The sequence below is a fragment of the Balaenoptera physalus genome (assembly GCF_965194825.1).
Source record: "Balaenoptera physalus genome assembly, chromosome: 11".
Classification (NCBI taxonomy): domain Eukaryota; kingdom Metazoa; phylum Chordata; class Mammalia; order Artiodactyla; family Balaenopteridae; genus Balaenoptera; species Balaenoptera physalus.
The window spans coordinates 108,147,537-108,164,179 of record NC_138896.1 but is presented as its reverse complement, the minus strand read 5'-3'; the positions used below and the strand labels follow the sequence as shown (position 1 = coordinate 108,164,179).

Here is a 16,643-nt window from a genome sequence, read left to right as displayed (position 1 = left end):
ATATTGGACGATAGTTATAAAGCAGAAACCAACACACCATTGTAAAGCAATTATACTCCAATAAAGATGTTAAAAAAATATATTGGAAAATAGAATCCAGTAATATATAAAAATATAACACATCATGACCAAGAAGTACTTATCCCAGGATTGTGAGTTTGGTTTCGCATTCAAAACTCAATCAGTATATATCATCACATTAATGACCATCTCATTAAGGCAGAAAAAGCATTTGAGAACATTCAACAGCCGCTCATGGTAACAGCTTTCAATGAAGTAGGAAGAAAACTAATAAAATGCATCTATGAAATACACATAGTTACCAACCTGCATAATAGTGAAACGTGGAAAGCTTTCCTTCATATCAGCAACCAGGCAAGGATGTCTAAACTCACCACGTCGATTCAACATTGTATTGGAAGTTCTATCCAGTGAAGCAAAGTAAGGGGAAAAAATAGAACATATTGGAGATTTCCCTGGTGGTGCAGTGGATAACACTCTATGCTACCTATAGAAACATGGATGAATTTTAAAATATGCTGAGTCAGGAGGGCAGCAAGGAGGGTGGGAAAGAACTCCAAGTGAGGGAGGGTGAGAGGAAGACTGAGTGAGGAAGGTAAGAGGCAGCCCAAGTGAGGGAGGGTGAGAGGGAGCATGAGTGAGGGAGGTGGAGAGGGAGGCTGAGTGAGGGAGGGTGACAGGGAGCCTAGGTGAGGGAGGGTGAGAGAGAGGTCACAATGAGGGAGGGTGAGAGGGAGCCTGAGTGAGAGAGGTTGTGAGGGAGCCTGAGTGAGGGAGGGTGAGTAGGAGCCTGAGTGACAGACATTGTGAGGGAGCCTGAGTGAGAGAGGTTGTGAGGAAGTCTGAGTGAAGGACGGTGAGTGGGAGCCTGAGTGACAGACGTTGTGAGGGAGCCTGAGTGAGAGAGCTTAGGAGGGAGCCGGAGTGAAAGAGGGTGAGTGGGACCCTGAGTGAGGGGGGTGAGAGCGAGCCTGAGTGAGAGAGGGTGAGGAAGAGGTCACAGAGAGGGTGAGAGCAAGGTCACAATGAGGGAAGGTGAGAGGGAGGCTGAGTGAGAGAGGTTGTGATGGAGCCTGAGTGTGAGAGGTTGTGATTGAGCCTGAGTGAGAGAGCTTGTGAGGGAGCCTGAGTGAGAGAGGTTGTGAGGGAGCCTGAGTGAGAGAGGATGTGAGGGAACCTGAGTGAGAGAGGTTGTGAGGGAGCCTGAGTGAGGGAGGGTGAGAGGGAGGTCACAATAGGGACTGTGAGAGAGAGCCTGAGTGAGAGAGATTGTGAGGGAGTCTCAGAGAGAGAGGTTGTCAGGGAGCCTCAGGGAGAGAGGTTGTGAGGGAGACTGAGTGAGAGAGGTTGTCAGGGAGCCTCAGGGAGAGAGGGTGAGAGTAAGGTCACAGAGAGAGTGAGAGCAAGGTCACAATGAGGGAGAGTGAGAGGGAGCCTGAGTGAGATAGGATGTGAGGGAGTCTCAGTGACAGAGGCTGTGAGGGAGGCTAAGCGAGAGAGGTTGTGAGTGAGCCAGAGTGAGAGAGGTTGTGAGGGAGCCGGAGTTAGAGAGGTTCTGAGGGAGCCTGAGTGATAGAGGTTGTGAGGGAGCCTGAGTGAGAGAGGTTGTGAAGGAGCCTGAGTGAGAGAGGTTGAGAGGGAGCCTAAGCGAGAGAGGTTGTGAGGGTGTCTGAGTGAGAGAGCTTGTGAGGGAGCGTGAGCGAAAGAGGGTGAGTGGAACCCTGAGTGAGGGGGGTGAGAGCGAGCCTGAGTGAGAGAGGGTGAGAAAGAGGTCACACAGAGGGTGAGAGCAAGGTCACAATGAGGGAAGGTGAGAGGGAGGCTGAATGAGAAAGGTTGTGATGGAGCCTGAGTGTGAGAGGTTGTGATTGAGCCTGAGTGAGAGAGGTTGTGAGGGAGCCCAAGTGAGAGAGGTTGTGAGGGAGCCCGAGTGAGAGAGGCTGTGAGGGAGTCTGAGTGAGAGAGGTTATGAGGGAGCCTGAGTGACGGAGGATGAGAGCTAGGTCACGATATAGAGGGTGAGAGGGAGCCTGAGTGAGAGAGGTTGTGAGGGAGCCTGAGTGAGACAGGTTGTGAGGGCGAGTGAGAGAGGTTGTGAGGGAGCCCGAGATAGAGAGGTTGTTCGGGTGCCTGAGTGAGAGAGGGTGAGAGTGAGGTCACATTGAGGGACGGTGCGAGGGAGCCTGCATGAGAGAGGTTGTGAGGGAGTCTGAGTGAGAGAGGTTATGAGGGAGCCTGAGTGACAGAGGATGAGAGCTAGGTCACAATATAGAGGGTGAGAGGGAGCCTGAGTGAGAGAGGTTGTCAGGGATCTTGAGTGAGAGAGGTTGTGAGGGAGCCTGAGTGAGGGAGGTTGTGAGCGAACCAGAGTGACAGAGGTTGTGAGGGAGCCTGAGTGAGGAAGTTTGTGAGGGAGCCTGAGTGAGAGAGGGTGAGAGCGGGGTCACAATGAGGGAGGTTGAGAGGGAGCTTGAGTGAGAGAGGTTGTGAGGGAGTCTGAGTGAAAGAGGTAGTGAGAGAGCCTGAGTGAGAGAGGGTAAGAGTGAGGTCACAGCGAGTGAGAGTGAGGTCACAATGAGAGAGGGTGAGAGGGAGCCTGAGTGAGAGAGGTTGTGAGGGAGTCTGAGTCAGAGATGTTGTGAGGGAGCCTGAGTGAGGCAGCATGAGAGCGAGGTCACAGTAGGGAGGGTGAGAGGGAGCCTGAGTGAGAGAGGTTGTGAGGGAGTCTGAGTCAGAGAGGTTGTGAGGGAGCCTGAGTGAGGGAGAGTGTGTTGGAGTCTGAGTGAGAGAGGTTGTGAGGGTGCCTGAGTGAGAGAGGTTGTGAGGGAGCCTGAGTGAGAGAGTTTGTGAGGGAGCCTGAGTGAGGGAGGGTGAGTGGGAGCCTGAGTGAGAGAGGTTGTGAGGAAGTCTGAGTGAGGGAGGGTGAGTGGGAGCCTGAGTGACAGACGTTGTAAGGGAGCCTAAGTGAGAGAGGGTGAGAAAGAGATCACAGAGAGGGTGACAGCAAGGTCAGAATGAGGGAAGTTGAGAAGGAGGCTGAGTGAGAGAGGTTGTGATGGAGCCTGAGTGTGAGAGTTTGTGATTGAGCCTGAGTGAGAGAGTTTGTGAGGGAGTCTGAGTGAAAGAGGTAGTGAGGGAGCCTGAGTGAGAGAGGGTAAGAGTGAGGTCACAGAGAGAGTGAGAGTGAGGTCACAATTAGAGAGGGTGAGAGGGAGCCTGAGTGACAGAGGTTGTGAGGGAGTCTGAGGGAGACAGCTTGTGAGCGAGCCCCAGTGAGGGACGGTGAAAGCGAGGTCACAATAGGGAAGGTGAGAGGGAGCCTCAGTGAGAGAGGTTGTGAGGGATCTTGAGTGAGAGAGGTTGTAAGGTAGCCTGAGTGAGAGAGGTTGTGAGGGAGCCCAAGTGAGAGAGGTTGTCCGGGTGCCTAAGTGAGAGAGGGTGAGAGTGATGTCACAGGGAGGGTGAGAGCGAGGTCAGAAAGAGGGAGGGTGAGAGGGAGCCTGAGTGAGAGAGGTTGTGAGGGAGCCTGAGTGAGCGAGGTTGTGAGGGAGCCTGAGTGAGGGAGGGTGTGTTGGAGTCTGAGAGAGAGAGGTTGTGAGGGAGCCCGAGTGAGATAGGGTGAGAGTGAGGTCACAGTGAGAGAGGGTGAGAGGGAGCTTGAGTGAGAGAGGTTGTGAGGTTGCCCAAGTGAGAGAGGTTGTCCGGTTGCCTGAATGAGAGAGGGTGAGAGTGATGTCACAGGGAGGGTAAGAGCGAGGTCAGAAAGACGGAGGGTGAGAGGGAGCCTGAGTGAGAGAGGTTCTGAGGGAGACTGAGTGAGAGAGGGTGAGAGTGAAGTCACAATGAGGGAGGGTGACAGGGAGGCTGAGTGAGAGAGGTTGTAAGGGAGCCTGAGTGAGAGAGGTTCTGAGGGAGCCTGAGTGAGAGAGGGTGAGAAAGAGATCACAGAGAGGGTGACAGCAAGGTCAGAATGAGGGAAGTTGAGAGGGAGGCTGAGTGAGAGAGGTTGTGATGGAGCCTGAGTGTGAGAGTTTGTGACTGAGCCTGAGTGAGAGAGTTTGTGAGGGAGTCTGAGTGACAGAGGTTGTGAGGGAGCCTGAGTGAGGGAAGGTGAGAGGGAGGTCACAATAGGGACTGTGAGAGAGAGACTGAGTGAGAGAGGTTCTGACGGAGTCTCAGTGAGAGAGGTTGTAAGGGAGCCTGAGTGAGGGAGGTTGTCAGGGAGCCTCAGGGAGAGAGGGTGAGAGCGAGGTCACAATGAGGGAGGGTGAGAGGGAGCCTGAGAGAGGGTGTGAGGGAGCCTGAGTGAGAGAGGGTGAGAGTTAGGTCAAAATGAGAGAGGGCGAGAGGGAGCCTGAGTGAGAGAGGTTGTGAGGGAGCCTGAGTGAGGTAGGGTGAGTGGGAGCCTGAGGGAGAGAGGTTGTGAGGGAGCCTGAGGTAGGGACGGTGAGAGGGAGTCTGAGTGAGAGAGGTTGTGAGGGAGCCTGAGTGACAGAGGTTGTGAGGGAGCCTGAGTGAGAGAGGTTGTGAGGGAGCCTGAGTGAGGGAGGGTGAAAGCGAGGTCACAATAGGGAAGGTGAGAGGGAGACTGAGTGAGAGAGTTTGTGAGGGAGCCTGAGTGAGAGAGGTTGTAAGATAGCCTGAGTAAGAGAGGTTGTGAGGGAGCCCAAGTGAGAGAGGTTGTCCGGGTGCCTAAGTGAGAGAGGGTGAGAGTGATGTCACAGGGAGGGTGAGAGCGAGGTCAGAAAGAGGGAGGGTGAGAGGGAGCCTGAGTGAGAGAGGTTGTGAGGGAGCCTGAGTGAGCGAGGTTGTGAGGGAGCCTGAGTGAGCGAGGTTGTGAGGGAGCCTGAGTGAGGGAGGGTGTGTTGGAGTCTGAGAGAGAAAGGTTGTGAGGGAGCCCGAGTGAGAGAGGGTGAGAGTGAGGTCACAGTGAGAGAGGGTGAGAGGGAGCTTGAGTGAGAGAGGTTGTGAGGTTGCCCAAGTGAGAGAGGTTGTCCGGTTGCCTGAGTGAGAGAGGGTGAGAATGATGTCACAGGGAGGGTGAGAGCGAGGTCAGAAAGAGGGAGGGTGAGAGGGAGCCTGAGTGAGAGAGGTTGTGAGGGAGACTGAGTGAGAGAGGTTTTGAGGGAGCCTGAGTGCGAGAGGGTGAGAGTGAAGTCACAATGAAGGAGGGTGACAGGGAGGCTGAGTGAGAGAGGTTGTGAGGGAGCCTGAATGAGAGAGGTTGTGAGGAAGTCTGAGTGAGGGAGGTTGAGTGGGAGCCTGAGTGAGAGAGGTTGTGAGGGAGCCTGAGTGAGAGAGGGTGAGAAAGAGATCACAGAGAGGGTGACAGCAAGGTCAGAATGAGGGAAGTTGAGAGGGAGGCTGAGTGAGAGAGGTTGTGATGGAGCCTGAGTGTGAGAGTTTGTGATTGAGCCTGAGTGAGAGAGGTTGTGAGGGAGTCTGAGTGAGAGAGGTTGTGAGGGAGCCTGAGTGAGGGAAGGTGAGAGGGAGGTCACAATAGGCACTGTGAGAGAGAGCCTGAGTGAGAGAGGTTCTGAGGGAGTCTCAGTGAGAGAGGTTGTCAGGGAGCCTCAGGGAGACAGGGTGAGAGCGAGGTCACAATGAGGGAGAATGAGAGGGAGCCTGAGTTAGTAGTTTGTGAGGCAGCCCGAGTGAGAAAGGTTGTCAGGGAGCCTGAGTGAGAGAGGGTGAGAGTGAGGTCACAATGAGAGAGGGTGAGAGGGAGCCTGAGTGAGAGAGGTTGTGAGGGAGTCTGAGTGATAGAGGTTGTGAGGGAGCCTGATTGAGGGAGGGTGAAAGCGAGGTTGAGAGGGAGCTTGAGTGAGAGAGGTTGTGAGGGAGGCTGAGTGAGGGAGGGTGAGTGGGAGCCTGAGTGAGAGAGGTTGTGAGGGAGCTTGAGTGAGAGAGGTTGTGAAGGAGCCTGAGTGAGGGAGGTTGTAAGGGAGCCTGAGTGAGAGAGGTGGTGAGGGAGCCCAAGTGACAGAGGTTGTCCGGGTGCCTTAGTGAGAGAGGGTGAGAATGAGGTCACACAGAGGGTGAGAGAGGGTGAGAGGGAGCCTGAGTGAGAGAGGTCGTGAGGGAGTCTCAGTGATAGGGGGTGTGAGAGAGCCTGAGAGAGAGGTTGTGAAGTCACAATAGGGAAGGTGAGAGAGAGCCTGAGTGAGAGAGATTGTGAGGGAGCCTGAGTGAGAGAGGTTTTGAGGGAGCCTGAGTGAGAGAGGTTGTGAGGGAGCCTGAGTAAGAGAGGGTGAGAAAGAGGTCACAATGAGAGAGGGTGAGAGGGACCCTGAGTGACAGGGGGTTGAGGGAGCCTGAGTGAGGGAGGGTGAAAGCGAGGTCACAATAGGGATGGTGAGAGGGAGCCTGAGTGAGAGAGGTCGTGAGGGACCCTGAGTGAGAGAGGCCGTGAGGGAGCCTGAGTGAGGGAGGGTGAGAAAGAGGTCACAGAGAGGGTGAGAGCAAGGTCACAATGAGGGAAGTTGAGAGGGAGGCTGAGTGAGACAGGTTCTGATGGAGCCTGACTGTGAGAGTTTGTGATTCAGCCTGAGAGAGAGAGGTTGTGAGGGAGCCTGAGTGAGGGAGGGTGAGAAAGAGGTCACAGAGAGGGTGAGAGCAATGTCACAATGAGGGAAGTTGAGAGGGAGGCTGAGTGAGACAGGTTCTGATGGAGCCTGAGTGTGAGAGTTTGTGATTGAGCCTGAGTGAGAGAGGCTGTCAGGGAGCCTCAGGGAGAGAGGCTGAGAGCGAGGTCACAATGAGGGAGGGTGAGAGGGAGCCTGAGAGAGGTTGTGAGGGAGGCTGAGCGAGAGAGGTTGTGAGGGAGTCTGAATGAGAGACGTTGTGAGTGAGCCTGAGTGAGAGATGTTGTGAGGGAGCCTGAGTGAGGCAGCGTGAGAGCGAGGTCACAATAGGGAGAGTGAGAGGGAGCCTGAGTGAGAGAGGTTGTGAGGGAGTCTGAGTCAGAGAGGTTGTGAGGGAGCCTGAGTGAGGGAGAGTGTGTTGGAGTCTGAGTGAGAGAGGTTGTGAGGGTGCCTGAGTGAGAGAGGTTGTGAGGGAGCCTGAGTGAGAGAGGTTGTGAGGGAGCCTGAGTGAGGGAGGGTGAGTGGGAGCCTGAGTGAGAGAGGTTGTGAGGAAGTCTGAGTGAGGGAGGGTGAGTGGGAGCCTGAGTGACAGACGTTGTAAGGGAGCCTAAATGAGAGAGGGTGAGAAAGAGATCACAGAGAGGGTGACAGCAAGGTCAGAATGAGGGAAGTTGAGAAGGAGGCTGAGTGAGAGAGGTTGTGATGGAGCCTGAGTGTGAGAGTTTGTGATTGAGCCTGAGTGAGAGAGTTTGTGAGGGAGTCTGAGTGAAAGAGGTAGTGAGGGAGCCTGAGTGAGAGAGGGTAAGAGTGAGGTCACAGAGAGAGTGAGAGTGAGGTCACAATTAGAGAGGGTGAGAGGGAGCCTGAGTGACAGAGGTTGTGAGGGAGTCTGAGGGAGACAGCTTGTGAACGAGCCCCAGTGAGGGACGGTGAAAGCGAGGTCACAATAGGGAAGGTGAGAGGGAGCCTCAGTGAGAGAGGTTGTGAGGGAGCCTGAGTGAGAGAGGTTGTAAGGTAGCCTGAGTGAGAGAGGTTGTGAGGGAGCCCAAGTGAGAGAGGTCGTCCGGGTGCCTAAGTGAGAGAGGGTGAGAGTGATGTCACAGGGAGGGTGAGAGCGAGGTCAGAAAGAGGGAGGGTGAGAGGGAGCCTGAGTGAGAGAGGTTGTGAGGGAGCCTGAGTGAGCGAGGTTGTGAGGGAGCCTGAGTGAGGGAGGGTGTGTTGGAGTCTGAGAGAGAGAGGTTGTGAGGGAGCCCAAGTGAGAGAGGTTGTCCGGTTGCCTGAGTGAGAGAGGGTGAGAGTGATGTCACAGGGAGGGTGAGAGCGAGGTCAGAAAGAGGGAGGGTGAGAGGGAGCCTGAGTGAGAGAGGTTGTGAGGGAGACTGAGTGAGAGAGGTTTTGAGGGAGCCTGAGTGCGAGAGGGTGAGAGTGAAGTCACAATGAGGGAGGGTGACAGGGAGGCTGAGTGAGAGAGGTTGTGAGGGAGCCTGAGTGAGAGAGGTTCTGAGGGAGACTGAGTGAGAGAGGGTGAGAGTGAAGTCACAATGAGGGAGGGTGACAGGGAGGCTGAGTGAGAGAGGTTGTGAGGGAGTCTGAGTGAGAGAGGTTGTGAGGGAGCCTGAATGAGAGAGGTTCTGAGGGAGTCTGAATGAGATAGGTTGTGAGGGAGCGTGAGTGATGGAGGGTGAGTGGGAGCCTGAGTGACAGACGTTGTAAGGGAGCCTGAGTGAGAGAGGTTCTGAGGGAGCCTGAGTGAGAGAGGGTGAGAAAGAGATCACAGAGAGGGTGACAGCAAGGTCAGAATGAAGGAAGTTGAGAGGGAGGCTGAGTGAGAGAGGTTGTGATGGAGCCTGAGTGAGAGACGTTGTGACGGAGTCTCAGTGAGAGAGGTTGTATGGGAGCCTGAGTGAGGGAGGTTGTCAGGGAGCCTCAGGGAGAGAGGGTGAGAGCGAGGTCACAATGAGGGAGGGTGAGAGGGAGCCTGAGAGAGGGTGTGAGGGAGCCTGAGTGAGAGAGGTTGTGAAGGAGCCTGAGTGAGGGAGGTGAGTGGGAGCCTGAGTTAGTAGTTTGTGAGGGAGCCCGAGTGAGAGAGGTTGTGAGGGAGCCTGAGTGAGGGAGGGTGAGAGCGAGGTCACAATGAGGGAGTTTGAGAGGGAGCTTGAGTGAGAGAGGTTGTGAGGGACGCTGAGTGAGGGAGGGTGAGTGGGAGCCTGAGTGAGAGAAGTTGTGAGGGAGCTTGAGTGAGAGAGGTTGTGAGGGAGCTTGAGTGAGAGAGGTTGTGAGGGAGCCTGAGTGAGGGAGGGTGAGTGGGAGCCTGAGCGAGAGAGGTTGTGAGGGAGCCTGAGGTAGGGACAGTGAGAGGGAGTCTGAGTGAGAGAGGTTGTGAGGGAGCCTGAGTGACAGAGGTTGTGAGGGAGCCTGAGTGAGAGAGGTTGTGAGGGAGCCTGAGTGAGGGAGGGTGAGAGCGAGGTCACAATGAGGGAGGTTGAGAGGGAGCTTGAGTGAGAGAGGTTGTGAGGGAGTCTGAGTGAAAGAGGTAGTGAGGGAGCCTGAGTGAGAGAGGGTAAGAGTGAGGTCACAGAGAGAGTGAGAGTGAGGTCACAATTAGAGAGGGTGAGAGGGAGCCTGAGTGAGAGAGGTTGTGAGGGAGTCTGAGGGAGACAGCTTGTGAGCGAGCCCGAGTGAGGGACGGTGAAAGCGAGGTCACAATAGGGAAGGTGAGAGGGAGCCTCAATGAGAGAGGTTGTGAGGGAGCCTGAGTGAGAGAGGTTGTAAGGTAGCCTGAGTGAGAGAGGTTGTGAGGGAGCCCAAATGAGAGAGGTTGTCCGGGTGCCTAAGTGAGAGAGGGTGAGAGTGATGTCACAGAGAGAGTGAGAGCGAGGTCACAATGAGAGAGTGTGAGAGGGAGCCTGTGTGAGAGAGGTTGTGAGGGAGACTGAGTGAGAGAGGTGTTGAGGGAGCCTGAGTGCGAGAGGGTGAGAGTGAAGTCACAATGAGGGAGGGTGACAGTGAGGCTGAGTGAGAGAGGTTGTGAGGGAGCCTGAGTGAGGGAGGGTGAGTGGGAGCCTGAGGGAGAGAAGTTGTGAGGGAGCCTGAGGTAGGGACGGTGAGAGGGAGTCTGAGTGAGAGAGGTTTTGAGGGAGCCTGAGTGGCAGAGGTTGTGAGGGAGCCTGAGTTGGAGAGGTTGTGAGGGTGCCTTAGTGAGAGAGGTTGTGAGCGAACCAGAGTGAGAGAGGTTGTGAGGGAGCCTGAGTGAGAGAGGTTGTAAGGGAGCCTGAGCGAGAGAGGTGGTGAGGGAGCCTGAGTGAGCGAGGTTGTGAGGGACCCTGAGTGAGAGAGGGTGAGAAAGAGATCACAGAGAGGGTGACAGCAAGGTCAGAATGAGGGAAGTTGAGAGGGAGGCTGAGTGAGAGAGGCTCTGAGGGAGTCTCAGTGAGAGAGGTTGTCAGGGAGCCTCAGGGACACAGGGCGAGAGCGAGGTCACAATGAGGGAGGGTGAGATGGAGCCTGAGAGAGGGTGTGAGGGAGCCTGAGTGAGAGAGGTTGTGAGGGAGCCTGAGTGAGGGAGGGTGAGAGCGAGGTCACAAGGAGGGAGGTTGAGAGGGAGCTTGAGTGAGAGAGGTTGTGAGGGAGGTTGAGTGAGGGAGGGTGAGTGGGAGCCTGAGTGAGAGAAGTTTTGAGGGAGCTTGAGTGAGAGAGGTTGTGAGGGAGCTTGAGTGAGAGAGGTTGTGAGGGAGCCTGAGTGAGGGAGGGTGAGTGGGAGTCTGAGGGAGAGAGGTTGTGAGGGAGCCAGAGTGAGAGAGGTTGTGAGGGAGCCTGAGTGAGGGAGGGTGAAAGCGAGGTCACAATAGGGAAGGTGAGAGGGAGCCTGAGTGAGAGATTTTGTGAGGGAGCCTGAGTGAGGGAGGGTGAGAGCGAGGTCACAATGAGGGAGGTTGAGAGGGAGCTTGAGTGAGAGAGGTTGTGAGGGAGTCTGAGTGAAAGAGGTAGTGAGGGAGCCTGAGTGAGAGAGGGTAAGAGTGAGGTCACAGAGAGAGTGAGAGTGAGGTCACAATTAGAGAGGGTGAGAGGGAGCCTGAGTGACAGAGGTTGTGAGGGAGTCTGAGGGAGACAGCTTGTGAGCGAGCCCGAGTGAGGGACGGTGAAAGCGAGGTCACAATAGGGAAGGTGAGAGGGAGCCTCAGTGAGAGAGGTTGTGAGGGAGCCTGAGTGAGAGAGGTTGTAAGGTAGCCTGAGTGAGAGAGGTTGTGAGGGAGCCCAAGTGAGAGAGGTTGTCCGGGTGCCTAAGTGAGAGAGGGTGAGAGTGATGTCACAGGGAGGGTGAGAGCGAGGTCAGAAAGAGGGAGGGTGAGAGGGAGCCTGAGTGAGAGAGGTTGTGAGGGAGCCTGAGTGAGGGAGGGTGTGTTGGAGTCTGAGAGAGAGAGGTTGTGAGGGAGCCCGAGTGAGAGAGGGTGAGAGTGAGGTCACAGTGAGAGAGGGTGAGAGGGAGCTTGAGTGAGAGAGGTTGTGAGGTTGCCCAAGTGAGAGAGGTTGTCCGGTTGCCTGAGTGAGAGAGGGTGAGAGTGATGTCACAGGGAGGGTGAGAGCGAGGTCAGAAAGAGGGAGGGTGAGAGGGAGCCTGAGTGAGAGAGGTTGTGAGGGAGACTGAGTGAGAGAGGGTGAGAGTGAAGTCACAATGAGGGAGGGTGACAGGGAGGCTGAGTGAGAGAGGTTGTGAGGGAGTCTGAGTGAGAGAGGTTGTGAGGGAGCCTGAATGAGAGAGGTTCTGAGAGAGTCTGAATGAGAGAGGTTGTGAGGGAGCGTGAGTGATGGAGGGTGAGTGGGAGCCTGAGTGACAGACGTTGTAAGGGAGCCTGAGTGAGAGAGGTTGTGAGGGAGCCTGAGTGAGAGAGGGTGAGAAAGAGATCACAGAGAGGGTGACAGCAAGGTCAGAATGAGGGAAGTTGAGAGGGAGGCTGAGTGAGAGAGGTTGTGATGGAGCCTGAGTGAGAGAGTTTGTGAGGTAGCCTGAGTGAGAGAGATTGTGAGGGAGTCTGAGTGAGAGAGGTTGTGAGGGAGCCTGAGTGAGGGAAGGTGAGAGGGAGGTCACAATAGGGACTGTGAGAGAGAGCCTGAGTGAGAGAGGTTCTGACGGAGTCTCAGTGAGAGAGGTTGTAAGGGAGCCTGAGTAAGAGAGGTTGTCAGGGAGCCTCAGGGAGACAGGGTGAGAGCGAGGTCACAATGAGAGAGGGTGAGAGGGAGCCTGAGAGAGGTTGTGAGGGAGCCTGAGTGAGAGAGGTTGTGAAGGAGCCTGAGTGAGGGAGGTGAGTGGGAGCCTGAGTTAGTAGTTTGTGAGGGAGCCCGAGTGAGAGAGGTTGTGCGGGAGCCTGATTGAGGGAGGGTGAAAGCGAGGTCACAATGAGGGAGGTTGAGAGGGAGCTTGAGTGAGAGAGGTTGTGAGGGAGCTTGAGTGAGAGAGGTTGTGAAGGAGCCTGAGTGAGGGAGGGTGAGTGGGAGCCTGAGGGAGAGAGGTTGTGAGGGAGCCTAAGTGAGAGAGGTTGTAAGGGAGCCTGAGTGAGAGAGGTGGTGAGGGAGCCCAAGTGACAGAGGTTGTCCGGGTGCCTTAGTGAGAGAGGGTGAGAATGAGGTCACACAGAGGGTGAGAGAGGGTGAGAGGGAGCCTGAGTGACAGGGGGTTGAGGGAGCCTGAGTGAGGGAGGGTGAAAGCGAGGTCACAATAGGGATGGTGAGAGGGAGCCTGAGTGAGAGAGGTCGTGAGGGACCCTGAGTAAGAGAGGCCGTGAGGGAGCCTGAGTGAGGGAGGGTGAGAAAGAGGTCACAGAGAGGGTGAGAGCAAGGTCACAATGAGGGAAGTTGAGAGGGAGGCCGAGTGAGACAGGTTCTGATGGAGCCTGAGTGTGAGAGTTTGTGATTCAGCCTGAGAGAGAGAGGTTGTCAGGGAGCCTCAGGAAGAGAGGGTGAGAGCGAGGTCACAATGAGGGAGGGTGAGAGGGAGCCTGAGAGAGGTTGTGAGGGAGGCTGAGCGAGAGAGGTTGTGAGGGAGTCTGAATGAGAGAGGTTGTGAGTGAGCCTGAGTGAGAGATGTTGTAAGGGAGCCTGAGTGAGAGAGGTTGTGAGGGAGTCTGAGTCAGAGAGGTTGTGAGGGAGCCTGAGTGAGGGAGAGTGTGTTGGAGTCTGAGTGAGAGAGGTTGTGAGGGTGCCTGAGTGAGAGAGGTTGTGAGGGAGCCTGAGTGAGAGAGGTTGTGAGGGAGCCTGAATGAGGGAGGGTGAGAGGGAGCCTGAGTGAGAGAGGTTGTGATGGAGCCTGAGAGAGAGAGGTTGTGAGGGAGCCTGAGTGAGAGAGGTTGTGAGGGAGCCTGAGTGAGGGAGGGTGAGTGGGAGCCTGAGTGAGAGAGGTTGTGAGGAAGTCTGAGTGAGGGAGGGTGAGTGGGAGCCTGAGTGACAGACGTTGTAAGGGAGCCTGAGTGAGAGAGGTTGTGAGGGAGCCTGAGTGAGGGAGGGTGAGAGCGAGGTCACAATGAGGGAGGTTGAGAGGGAGCAAGGTCAGAATGAGGGAAGTTGAGAAGGAGGCTGAGTGAGAGAGGTTGTGATGGAGCCTGAGTGTGAGACTTTGTGATTGAGCCTGAGTGAGAGAGTTTGTGAGGGAGTCTGAGTGAGAGAGGTTGTGAGGGAGCCTGAGTGAGGGAAGGTGAGAGGGAGGTCACAATAGGGACTGTGAGAGAGAGCCTGAGTGAGAGAGGTTCTGACGGAGTCTCAGTGAGAGAGGTTGTAAGGGAGCCTGAGTGAGGGAGGTTGTCAGGGAGCCTCAGGGAGAGAGGGTGAGAGCGAGGTCACAATGAGGGAGGGTGAGAGGGAGCCTGAGAGAGGGTGTGAGGGAACCTGAGTGAGAGAGGTTGTGAAGGAGCCTGAGTGAGGGAGGTGAGTGGGAGCCTGAGTTAGGAGTTTGTGAGGGAGCCCGAGTGAGAAAGGTTGTCAGGGAGCCTGAGTGAGAGAGGGTGAGAGTGAGGTCAAAATGAGAGAGGGCGAGAGGGAGCCTGAGTGAGAGAGGTTGTGAGGGAGCCTGAGTGAGAGAGGGTGAGTGCGAGGTCACAATGAGGGAGGTTGAGAGGGAGCGTGAGTGGGAGCCTGAGTGAGAGAAGTTGTGAGGTAGCTTGAGTGAGAGAGGTTGTGAGGGAGCTTGAGTGAGAGAGGTTGTGAGGGAGCCTGAGTGAGGGAGGGTGAGTGGGAGCCTGAGGGAGAGAGGTTGTGAGGGAGCCTGAGGTAGGGACGGTGAGAGGGAGTCTGAGTGAGAGAGGTTGTGAGGGAGCCTGAGTGACAGAGGTTGTGAGGGAGCCTGAGTGAGGGAGGGTGAAAGCGAGGTCACAATAGGGAAGGTGAGAGGGAGCCTGAGTGAGAGAGTTTGTGAGGGAGCCTGAGTGAGGGAGGGTGAGAGCGAGGTCACAATGAGGGAGGTTGAGAGGGAGCTTGAGTGAGAGAGGTTGTGAGGGAGTCTGAGTGAAAGAGGTTGTGAGGGAGCCTGAGTGAGAGAGGGTAAGAGTGAGGTCACAGAGAGAGTGAGAGTGAGGTCACAAGTAGAGAGGGTGAGAGGGAGCCTCAGTGAGAGAGGTTGTGAGGGAGCCTGAGTGACAGAGGTTGTAAGGTAGCCTCAGTGAGAGAGGGTGAGAGTGATGTCACAGGGAGGGTGAGAGCGAGGTCAGAAAGAGGGAGGGTGAGAGGGATCCTGAGTGAGCGAGGTTGTGAGGGAGCCTGAGTGAGGGAGGGTGTGTTGGAGTCTGAGTGAGAGACGTTGTGAGGTAGCCCGAGTGAGAGAGGGTGAGAGTGAGGTCACAGAGAGAGTGAGAGCGAGTTCACAATTAGAGAGTGGGAGAGGGAGCCTGTGTGAGAGAGGTTGTGATAGAGTCTGAGTGATAGGGGGTGTGAGGGAGCCTGAGTGAGGGAGGGTGAAAGCGAGATTACAATAGGGAAGGTGACCCTGAATGAGAGAGGTCGTGAGGGAGCCTGAGTGAGAGAGGTTGTGAGGGAGCCTGAGTGAGAGAGGTTGTGAGGGAGCCTGAGTGAGAGAGTTTGTGAGGGAGACTGAGTGAGAGAGGTTTTGAGGGAGCCTGAGTGCGAGAGGGTGAGAGTGAAGTCACAGTGAGGGAGGGTGACAGGGAGCCTGAGTGAGGAAGGGTGAGAGGGAGCCCGAGTGAGAGAGGTTGTGAGGGAGCCCGCGTGAGAGAGGTTGTTAGGGTGCCTGAGTGAGAGAGAGTGAGAGTGATGTCACAGGGAGGGTGAGAGCGAGGTCAGAAAGAGGGAGGGTGAGAGGGAGCCTGAGTGAGAGAGGTTGTGAGGGAGCCTGAGTGAGGGAGGGTGTGTTGGAGTCTGAGTGAGAGAGGTTGTGAGGGAGCCCGAGTGAGAGAGGGTGAGAGTGAGGTCACAGAGAGGGTGAGAGCGATGTCACAATGAGGGTGGGTGAGAGGGAGCCTGAGTGAGAGAGGTTGTGAGGGAGCAGGAATGATAGAGTTTTTCACGGAGCCTGAGTGAGGGAGGGTTAGAGTGAGGTGACAGAGAGGGTGAGAGCGAGGTCACAATGAGGGCGGGTGAGAGGGAGCCTGAGTGAGAGAGGTTGTGAGGGAGCCTGAGTGAGAGAGGTTGTGAGGGAACCTGAGTGAGAGAAGTTGTGAGGGAGCCTGAGTGAGAGAGGTTGTGAGGGAGCCTGAGTGAGAAAGTTTGTGAGGGAGCCTGAGTGAGGGAGGTTGAGTGGGAGCCTGAGTGAGAGAGGTTGTGAGGGAGGCTGAATGAGAGAGGTTGTGAGGGAGCCTGAGTGAGAGAGGTTGTGAGGCAGCCTGAGTGAGGGAACGTGAGTGGGAGCCTGAGTGAGGGACCTGTAAAAAGAAAAAAGAAAGCAAAGCAAAGAAATAAACAAAATGTTAAAAAAAACAAATCTGAATTAAAGAAGTCAGACAGAAAGGGAGGTACACTGATGACTGCAAATATATACAAAGATGTAGACAATGAAAACTTACCTATCGTAACAGAAAACACATCAGTGGGTGTCTGGGTGTGGGTTTCAGGAGAAGGGCCAAGGGTGCAATAGGGAGGAATCACAAAGGGGTATCAGGAAAGCTTTGGCGGTGATGGATACTTCAGTACCTTGATTGTAGTCTTGGTTTTCCTGATGTACATAATTGAAATTTTATTAAATTATACACTTGAAATATGTGCAGTTATTGTAAGTCACTTACACACCAAAGCCATTTTTATAAGTGAAAAGAAAATTCAGGTAGGCAAAACTGAGAGAAAATATTCAGAATACGTAGGTTCTGGCAAGGGAATTGTTTCCAGAATATCTGGAATATAAAAACAATTCAACAAATTAATACTAAAAAGACGAAGAGTCCAATAAAAAAAAGTTCGTAGGGCTTCCCTGGTGGCGCAGTGGTTGAGAATCCGCCTGCCAATGCAGGGGACACAGGTTCGAGCCCTCGTCTGGGAAGATCCCACTTGCCGCGGAGCAACTACGCCCGTGAGCCACAATTACTGAGCCTGCACGTCTGGAGCCTGTGCTCCGCAACAAGAGAGGCCGTGACAGTGAGAGGCCCACGCACCGCGATGAAAAGTGGCCTCCGCTTGCCACAACTAGAGAAAGCCCTCGCACAGAAACGAAGACCCAACACAACCATAAATAAATAAATAAATAAATAAATTTTTAAAAAATCTGTTAAAAGAAAAAAAAAGTAATTAAAAATGAAAAGACATTTCATAAAAGATACACAAATGGCCAATAAGTATATGATAAAGAGTCCACTGTCATTAGTCATCAGGAAATACAAGCAAATACCATAGTGAAACAGCACTTCCCACCCACTAGAACAGCTGATCCAAAGGAAAGTGACAATCCCAATGTTCCCAGGGCTATGGATCTACAGAATTCTCATCTGTTGCTGGTGGGAGTTTGAAACGGTACAATGGCTTCCAAGAGTTGTTTGGCAGTTTCTTATAAAATGAAACTAACTCTATGATCCAGCAATTCCAGCTAGCTATTACCCAATTAAAGTGATA

The 16,643-nt window shown here is 54.6% G+C and overlaps 2 long non-coding RNA genes across 3 annotated transcripts in view; one reads left to right on the top strand and one right to left on the bottom strand.

Annotated features, from left to right (window-relative positions):
* LOC309638284 overlaps positions 1 to 16,643 on the bottom strand; it is a 39,400-nt gene that overhangs the window by 11,964 nt on the left and 10,793 nt on the right. For both annotated transcript variants that reach the window (XR_014251046.1, XR_014251047.1), the window contains exons 2-3: positions 15,608 to 15,756; positions 328 to 424 (exon numbers count right to left, since the gene is read on the bottom strand). This is a non-coding gene — a long non-coding RNA (uncharacterized lncRNA). The remainder of the gene's footprint in view (positions 1 to 327; positions 425 to 15,607; positions 15,757 to 16,643) is intronic.
* On the top strand, positions 2,625 to 6,287 carry LOC309638287. Its single transcript, XR_014251051.1, has 4 exons — positions 2,625 to 2,916; positions 5,451 to 5,476; positions 5,764 to 5,816; positions 6,168 to 6,287. It is a non-coding gene; the product is annotated as an uncharacterized lncRNA (long non-coding RNA).